The sequence below is a fragment of the Carassius gibelio genome, chromosome B22, assembly GCF_023724105.1.
Source record: "Carassius gibelio isolate Cgi1373 ecotype wild population from Czech Republic chromosome B22, carGib1.2-hapl.c, whole genome shotgun sequence".
Classification (NCBI taxonomy): Eukaryota; Metazoa; Chordata; class Actinopteri; order Cypriniformes; family Cyprinidae; genus Carassius; species Carassius gibelio.
Window position 1 is genome coordinate 5,903,315 of NC_068417.1, and position 9,025 is coordinate 5,912,339.

General features: G+C 33.0%; 1 protein-coding gene across 1 annotated transcript in view; it reads left to right on the forward strand.

Moving 5' to 3' along the window:
- The window catches only part of LOC127987694 (uncharacterized), a 2,462,016-nt gene that overhangs the window by 1,442,984 nt on the left and 1,010,007 nt on the right, over positions 1 to 9,025 (forward strand). The gene's annotated exons all lie outside the window — the stretch shown is intronic.

A 9,025-nucleotide genomic window follows, 5' to 3' on the forward strand; every position in this document is an offset into this window, starting at 1 on the left:
ACACACACACACAGTGAACACACAGTGAACACACACACACACACACACACACACAGTGAACACACAGTGAACGAACTCACACACACACACACACACACAGTGAACACACACACACACACACACAGTGAACACACTCACACACACACACACACGAACACACACAGTGAACACACAGTAATCCAGTTCATTATTAAAACTGACGATTATTTTTCTTTTTATTCACTCAGACATGTACAGTAAAGAATGACAATAGCAAAAAAAAAGTTAGAAATGTCTTTAGGTAAATTGTAATTCAGAAACAGAATTTTCTTGATTTCTCACATTTAAACTCAATTTTCACATTTAATGTTGTTTTAAGTAGCTCTGTAGTTCATCCTGTGTCTACTTTGTTCATCTCTTTTCTTCTGTTTTTGTTTATGGTCATATAATAAGGTTTTTGGTAATATTTTAATTATTGCACTGTATGATGTTAACAAATGATGAATTACTCACACATGAACATAACGTGTCTGATTCATTGTGTTTTCTCTTTCTGTCTTCAGTCTGTGTTTATGCAGTATTACAGAGAAACAGTGTCTCATCCTGACTTCAGCTCTGAAATCAAACCCGTCACACCTGAGAGAACTGAACCTGAGCAGGAATCAAATAAAAAACACAGGACTGAATCACTTATGTGATGTACTGAAGGATTCACGCTGTAAGCTGGAGAGATTGAGGTCAGTAACATTCACAGACAAGAATCAAAATGATGAGAATCACTTTGTTTAACTCTTATGTGCTGTTCAAGGTCTTTTGAGACCCCAAATGATGTTTGCTGAAATAAAAACAAATGTTTCCTTTATCTAAATGACTTGAGACTTTGTACGGTTGTCAACACTTGTTAGATCTACAAATAGAGAAATTAAATTGGATTGATATCTGGTTGTGTGTTACTGTTAATAAGGTCACTCTCTGGAGACCCACATTGAAATGAATGAGGAAATGATCAAATCAATACTTTCTCTTCTTAATTTATCAAATAAAATCAATAAATTCACCACAATTCAGACCACAAAATACACGAAAGTGAAGTGCACAATGCAGAACGATTAAACTCGCATACAAATGATGTTACATAATTAGTCAAAATGTCAGTCACAACACGGATAACACACACAGACTCCAGCACATCCACGATGGAGGAAAAACACGCCATGTTATCCCCATTAATCACGATTAGGAATTAGTCTTAATAAAGTGAATTATACATAAAAAGCTCTTTTTATATAAAAACTATATAAAAATATATTTTTAATTAATACATTTTATACATTTACAAAATATCATAAATCCTTCAAAAAAACTACATGAATGTAGAGTAAAAACATTAAACGAACAGCACATAAGAGTTCAACAAAACACTTTATACTCAATATCTCATGATGAATGTGTTCACATTATATTTGTGAAAGATTCTTCATCTTAATGATTTGTTTGTAAGATGATCTCTCTTCCTCTGTTTGTCTCTTTCTAGTCTTTATGGCTGTGGCATTACAGATGTTTCTTCTTTAACTCAGTCTTTGACAAACACAAAAGTTCTGCAGTTTCTAAAACAGCTTGATCTGAGTTATAATATGATTGGAGACTCAAAGCAGAAGCTCATTGATGTGCTACGAGACTCAAACTGTGAACTGAGGTGAGTAAACTTCACTTTGTGATATTAAAGAGATTCATTTACCTCTGATATGTGAACAAATATATACTTTCAGATATTAGTGAAAAGAGTTGATCAAATGATCATCAAGCTTTATTTCAAAGGGTTTGTGTCTGAATGAAATGTAAAGTTGATAAAAATGTTGAACACAAAGGAGGAAAGAGAAGAAAAGCAGACTGTCACAGCTTTCTACAGCAACAGCTGCTTTATTAATGAGATCAGTAATAGTGAATCATTAGAGTTTGAAATAGATTTGTTCAGATTGTAGGAAAACGCTGGTAAAATCAGAGCAGATTCAGCTTCAGCTCACAGTCGTCCAGCATCACATGATCAATGTCTCTGTCTCTTGTGTGTTTTTACTTTGACAAGCAACACGTCACATTACTTTACACTTACTTTCTGTAAGAGATAATGTACCTCCAGCCGCTTGTTATCACAGAATAAACCCGACAGGGTGATCAGGACTTGTGTCCTCCTGAAGAGACTTATTCTGTGATAACATCCGGCTGCATCTGCATTATCACACTTATTATATGCTTTCTTGACACACAAGTGAAGAATTAGACACAATTTAGATTCAGCTAAACACTTCTGCTCAGTTAGCAACAACTTGAACAACAAGACACACTTTGAACAATGCCTCCTCAAGTCTACTATTAACAGGAATCTCCCGCGGTTTGGTTTGAGGGTAAATCCAGTCAGTAACTGAGGCACAAGCTAATAGCAGTTGTGTTTGAATGAAACGAGTGAGAGCGCGGTGCTGTGATACGAGAGAAGTCAAAGAAACGCCCGACTCAAGTACCGTATGACTGTGTGTTATTCTGCTGCTAATGACACACACCTAATGAATAACACACCTCCGAATGTCACCACTGACCAATCAGAATCCAGTATTCCAGCGAGTTGTGCAATCATTTCACTTATTTACTGAGACCAATACAAACATGTTTAAACTAGAGGACAAACAGTGATTGTGAAAAAGTAAAAATAAAAAGTGATTAAAATATATTAACTAATTTGTACTTTGTTCCAATGACGTCTTAATATCTTCTCTTCTGTTCCACCTTACAGAGTAGATAGACAGAAATCCACCACCAAAATATGGTGAATGCTGTCTATCATAATGTGAAATGATCTTGAGAGGAGCAGTAAACATCAGCTGAAGATCCACAGAAGAGCTTCACTACTGTGTCTATGAGGAGAAATAAATGTGTGATAAATGTGTAAATGTGATCCATACAGGTGAAGAGACTCAGACTTTACAATCAAATAATGCAGCAAGTGTGTTAGAAACATGATATTGAATGATTAATGTTGCTTTAGTATTCAAGCAGATGATCATTGTGTTTAATGTAAAGCTGGAACAGAGGAGGAAGAAGCTCAGATGAGTCTGTCTGGCTCTTCAGTTTAATAATATTTCTATTAAACTCATTCATAATGATTCAGATGTTTAAATGTGATTGTCAAGTGCAGCACTTACATGTATCAAAAGATATGAAGCAAATCTACAATGTGTGAAACTTATCTCATGTTTTTTACACATTATTATTCTATTTTACTTTATATGTAGTTGTGTGTCTGTTGTTAATGTACAGATATCCAGTATATAGTCTTTGTTCTGTGGATGGAGTCTCCTTCATCAAATCAACTAAACATTTTCACAAATTAACAGCATTTGTGTCTTTCACTCTCCTCTAAATACTCAAACACATTTACTCTTTTTAACACTTTTATATTTTCATGTGAATAAAATGCCACATAGAGTTAAAAGCAACTACTTTGTTTGAAAAGTTTACTTGTCTGTTTTAAGTATTATTGAAGCTACATAAGCAGTTTCTCTATATTAAATATAGGCTAACTTAACATAAACAGCTAATGCATAATAACATAAATGTTCCCATTATATGTTGAGCAGGTAAAAGAAGTCAGCATTTTTCTCAGTTAATATATTTCTAAAGGTGCTTTTGATATCATGTTGGTAACAATCCAAGTAATACATTCATACATTCAAGAAAACAAATCAGATGAGTTCAGAAATTAAGTTCTGTGTAATAAAGAAGATCTCCAAATGTACAGTAGTAAGATAAACTTTCAGAAATGATTTAGGAAATATCAGAAATAATACTGTAAATCAGATAAATCTGCTGCAGATTTGTCAGTGAATTCACTTCTTGTGAAAATACTACACTAATTTTAAATAGAATAAGATTTACTGCTGTATGATTAGCTCTAGTTATATTTTAACAGTAATTCATAAATGAAAACACTTCAAAACCAACAGCTTTTATGAATTAAGTGTGTTTATACATATGCAATAGTAAATCTAAGCAACTACAGGTGAAACAAATTAAATAATATAGCATTAATATAAACACGTACACATGGGAGATATTGAAGAACATTTCAGTAATAGCACAGAGTCAGCTCTTTTGAGGGTTTCTAATGATACTTTACATGGTTTGAGCTCAGGTTTAATTGGCAAATGAATGCTGTTGTAAAGTTGATCATCTCTTTTGAGGACATGGAGAAAGTTGTGCATGTTTTGTGTTATTGTGTTTGGATTATTGTAATGGATTATATAATAAGAGAGAGCACATTACTTCTGTGCTTATCTCACACTGGCTATCTGTACAACAGAATTTATTACAAAGTGCTGCGATATGTTTTCAGAGAGTAGTTGTTTGTAGTAGTTATGTTTGGGTATAGATTAGGGTTAAGGGATGTAGAATATGCCTATGCAGAATAAGTCATTAATATGTGCTTTATACAGTAAGTACTAATAAACAGTTAATAATCTAGTAATATGCATGCTAATAATCAGCAAGTGAGGCATACTACAAAGGTAATACTGTAAGTTTGCTCTTAAAATTTACAAGATGGTGCCAGGACGTTTGTCGGCTTGAGAAGAATTACTTTGGATGACAGACAAATCAGAGTTTTAAATAAATGAATTGTAATTTAACATCCATTAAATCCAACATTGACCAAATATTTCTATTTATCCAGTCCTCATAAAACAGGGATTTGTTTCTTTGTAGAATGTGTTTGTTATTATATAATTATGTTATATAGGCGTTAATTCTATTATTATGTTATATAGATGTTAATTGTATTATTATCTTATGTAGGAGTATATTGGGTGTAAAACTGTGGAAGTTTGGGTAAATCAAAGTCATATTTGAGAAGGAAGCAGATCCCAAACAAAGCTGAACACTGCATACCAAAAGATCTCAGTATTACCTCAAAATATCTGAAGCCACTTAAGTTTTAACAAAGTGTTCATACTCTCAAATTAAATTACATTCAGACCAGCTTCTTCATATCCTTTGATAATATCAGATTTTCTAATATAATTAATTTTGTGCCTCCAAATAAAGTCATATATAGCTATATTTTGTTTTTGATTGCTTATTTTTATAATAACTGAAGAGAGAGCTAAAAAAAGACATGGATAAATCAGTCTAGATAGATATTCAACCTTAGATAGAGGAATTCTCCTGAAAATAGATACATCTCTCTGTAACCAGCTGTTCAAGATAACGGGACGAAAGTAACAAAGTGATTTTCTCAGAGACCTGGTTACATTTGCTTTCCAAGCTATGACAGCAGTTCAGCACGCAAGCCAAATATCACCTGATTTCATCATCACTTCCCACAGTTAGGTCTGGAAATCAGTTGGTGGTAAGTAAATAACTGAAGCTGTTTTTTTTTTCCTAATTACAAATTGTGTTTTTTGTTTCATGTGTCAAAGTAATGATCAGTCTGCATGTTATTTAGTGCTGTAACACATCCTAAAGTTTGCCTCTTTATTCCTTTGTGCTAATGTGGTGACTTTCTGAGTGTTATTTATGAATACATGTTTATCTCATATTATACCAACAGAATATGCCAAGAGTTAGGGTCAGAAAGACAGACAGGGGTCTGATTCAGCCAGATGTTTATGAGAGGTGTTTCTGTCAGGAACATCAGTCCCAGGGCAGCTGTCATGTCACTTTGCTCAGATACTGCAATGGAAAAGACTAGACCACCAGGACACAGATCATAGTCTCAAGTCTTCTCCGTGGACCAAGAGAGGAAACTGCAGGCTTATATTGTGAGGACAGCTGATATTTTGCTCTGTCTCTTAAGAAGATCAGTGTAGTAAAGCAAAAACACTCAACATGCAGCTCACTCACACTGCTCTTACTCAAACTATTTAAATTCATATAATGTGAGATTTGTGTATTCTTTAAACATATTTTTCATTTTTATCCTGATTACATTTTTTATTGAAGTTTTTAAAATGTTTCATTTTCCAGTGTCTCTGAAGCTGCTGCAACGTGTAAAAATCCCCAGTTCAGGATCAGTGAACTCTTATTTTATCTTAATCATGTCATAAACCATCTCCATTTAACTAGTTTTTGTTATGTTTTAGGTGCACATATTTGCATATGAATTGGCCAGCAGATGTGGCTACAAATATCCAGACTGGCTCATCTCCTTCCTTGAACACAACAATATATCGTCTGTTCACCGTCCTCAAGACACCAGCATGTCCTGCTCCACCAGCTTCAGTAAAACACGTGACTGCTTTTATAACAACCTATAAAAATAAAGTGGTTTAAGACCACAAGACAAATTCATTGCTATATAACATTTAATAACAGATATAAACTACAGACCTTGATATACATACATACTGTAGCTTATACAGATAAATACAGACTATGAGCTGAGTAAATATGTAATTATACATGAGTAAATATGTAATTACATAAAAATACTACACACACCTAGCTAAAATAAATACATTTACAAATAAATAAATAAATATGGATATAGAGATAATAAAACAATAATGGAAATAAATATGTAATTATATACAAACACTTAACTATACACAAACGTCTACAAATGTTCATGAAATTATGATAATTAATTTTCAGGTACAACAGTCCAAGTCCCAGATGAAATAATCACCATCAGGAGGAGGCATTTGGTTTTTGCTTTGTCCTGAGTAATTTCTTTATACATGCTGCTTCCTTGTGAAGAGAGGATGAGCGATAACTGTCTGTAAATTTATACAAATATTGACAACCATTTCATACCAAAAACTACATAATACACACACACACAGCAGATCACATGCTGACTGATATCTTACAAAGGTGTGATTTTATAAAGTGTATTGTCTTGACTATGGTGATCACACGTAAACAGGTTAGCAAAAATAAAACTGAATAATAGAAATAGACTAAAGTACACTTCAGTGTTCAGTGGCAGTGTTCACAGCTGAACTGTCTCTGTTCGACCAGTCCACGTCCTTCACATGCAGCCTTTAATATAGTCAGCAAATATTTGTTCATAATTTTTACAGGACAAAAAAAAAATAAAAATAAATGTTTTGTAAGCTGCATTAAAAAAATGAAGAATTAACTAATTTACCTCTCTTTTATTTACACAGTGCTGGACAGGTGTTTAATGCTTTTGTGACAGAGCTGATCTTCAGAGAAGTGCCACAATCCAGACGCTGGTGTTTCTCTTCATTCACCTCCTGAAGATCCCAGAACACATGGACAATGACTTTCATAATTACTTCTCTCTCATTTACACATGTGGACGTGCATAACAAAATTACAAAATGTTCAGAAAGTACTCGGGCTCATTTACAAATAAATGACATTACAAGAATGAATAACACATACAACTTATTCGTTTAATTTTTAACTTGCATCACAAAAATAAACTACAGAAATTAGGTTGTTTCATTGACAGTGTGACATTTTAGAAAAACATAAACAATTTCAATGTACCCATTTTTTTCACTGCTTTCTCTTCTTGAGAAAAATGGTTAATACACTAATTTATGCACTACAAGAACAGCAAAGGGAAAGACTATTGCCTATTGGTTTATTTATATAGTGGTTGTCTTGTGTAAAAACAAAACAAAAAAAAACATAACGTGATTCTGGGATATGGAGGGGTGTGAAGTGTCCATCAGATATACACTTAACTATCCTGGGAAACGGAGGGTGCATTTGAAGTTGTTTTCGAAATACGTCGAAAAAATCTCTTCATCTTATAAAGAATTAAAAAATCCATACGATATCTCAAATATTATACAGAGGTATTTAAAGAAGTTTAGATGCTGTCTTTGTATGTGATTGTTTGTTTATTTATTTATTTATTATCTCATTTTAATTTCTCGGTAATGTCCTCCAAAAAGGTTTTTAATTTATTATTATTATTATTACTATTATTTTAACAGTGTAATTAATTATTAATGTGTATGTGTTCATTAATTTTGTTCATTATTTGGATTTGTATGTGATCCCTTGACTATGTTCCTTTCGTATTGTCTGTTTAAGCATTAATTAATAAAAAATAATAAAGAGCACTTCTCTTTGGGACAGCTGTCCAGTGTGACGCCGCCTCGCGGTGATGACGTCATCGCTCCCGCGCGCTTCACCGCGGAGTTTTATGAGGTGAATCGTTCGCTATTTGACGTAATTGTAAAATACACTTTACATCGTTTGTTTGAGCAATATTTTTACACAGTCATATCTGAATTATTTTCATCAGGTTCGGTGCTCTTTGTGTGTCTGCTAACACTTACATTTAAAGAGATTTAAAATCGATCGTCCAGTTGTCTGTCTGTCTTCACGGAAAACGGTAAGATGTGGAAAAACTTTGTTGTTATGAATGTGGTAAATAACATTTGGACTATATTCAGATTCATATCATATGTTGGATGAAGATGTGTTTCTATAAGCAAAAGTTTTGATGCCCCAATTCAGATCTTTTCGCGCATGCGTTGTGGTGATTTACCGGCTCCACATGTGCTTCATCATGAGAATAATGTGACTTTAGCTGACAAAACCAGTCACAATGAGCCATTAAGAAAAATAAAAAAATCTCCATCAAAAGGCCTTCAAAATGATTTATGATTTGTTGGAATCTAACAAAAAATCACCAAGTAACCCATTTTAAGCAATCCGTCTTGTCTTATTATTAATTACTATATTAATTTCCACAACACACTTTTTTTTTGCTATTATAAATGAGAACATATGCAAAAAAAGATAAAGTAACCTAGAAATAAAAAAGCATTATTTTATCATGTTATAACTAAACTAAAGCATTCATGTACTTAAAACTATCAAATGTAAAAATAACTTTTGTGTTCATTACAAATAAATAGATTATTAAAACTACAAAAGCAGTTAAATGAAGTGCAGCGAGTGATTCCCTCTTTTCTTTTATTTTTAGATTAACATTATGAGAATGATACAGACGTCCTGTACTGTAGTGCTGTGCGATATGGACAAAAAAAAAAAATATCACAATTTTTTG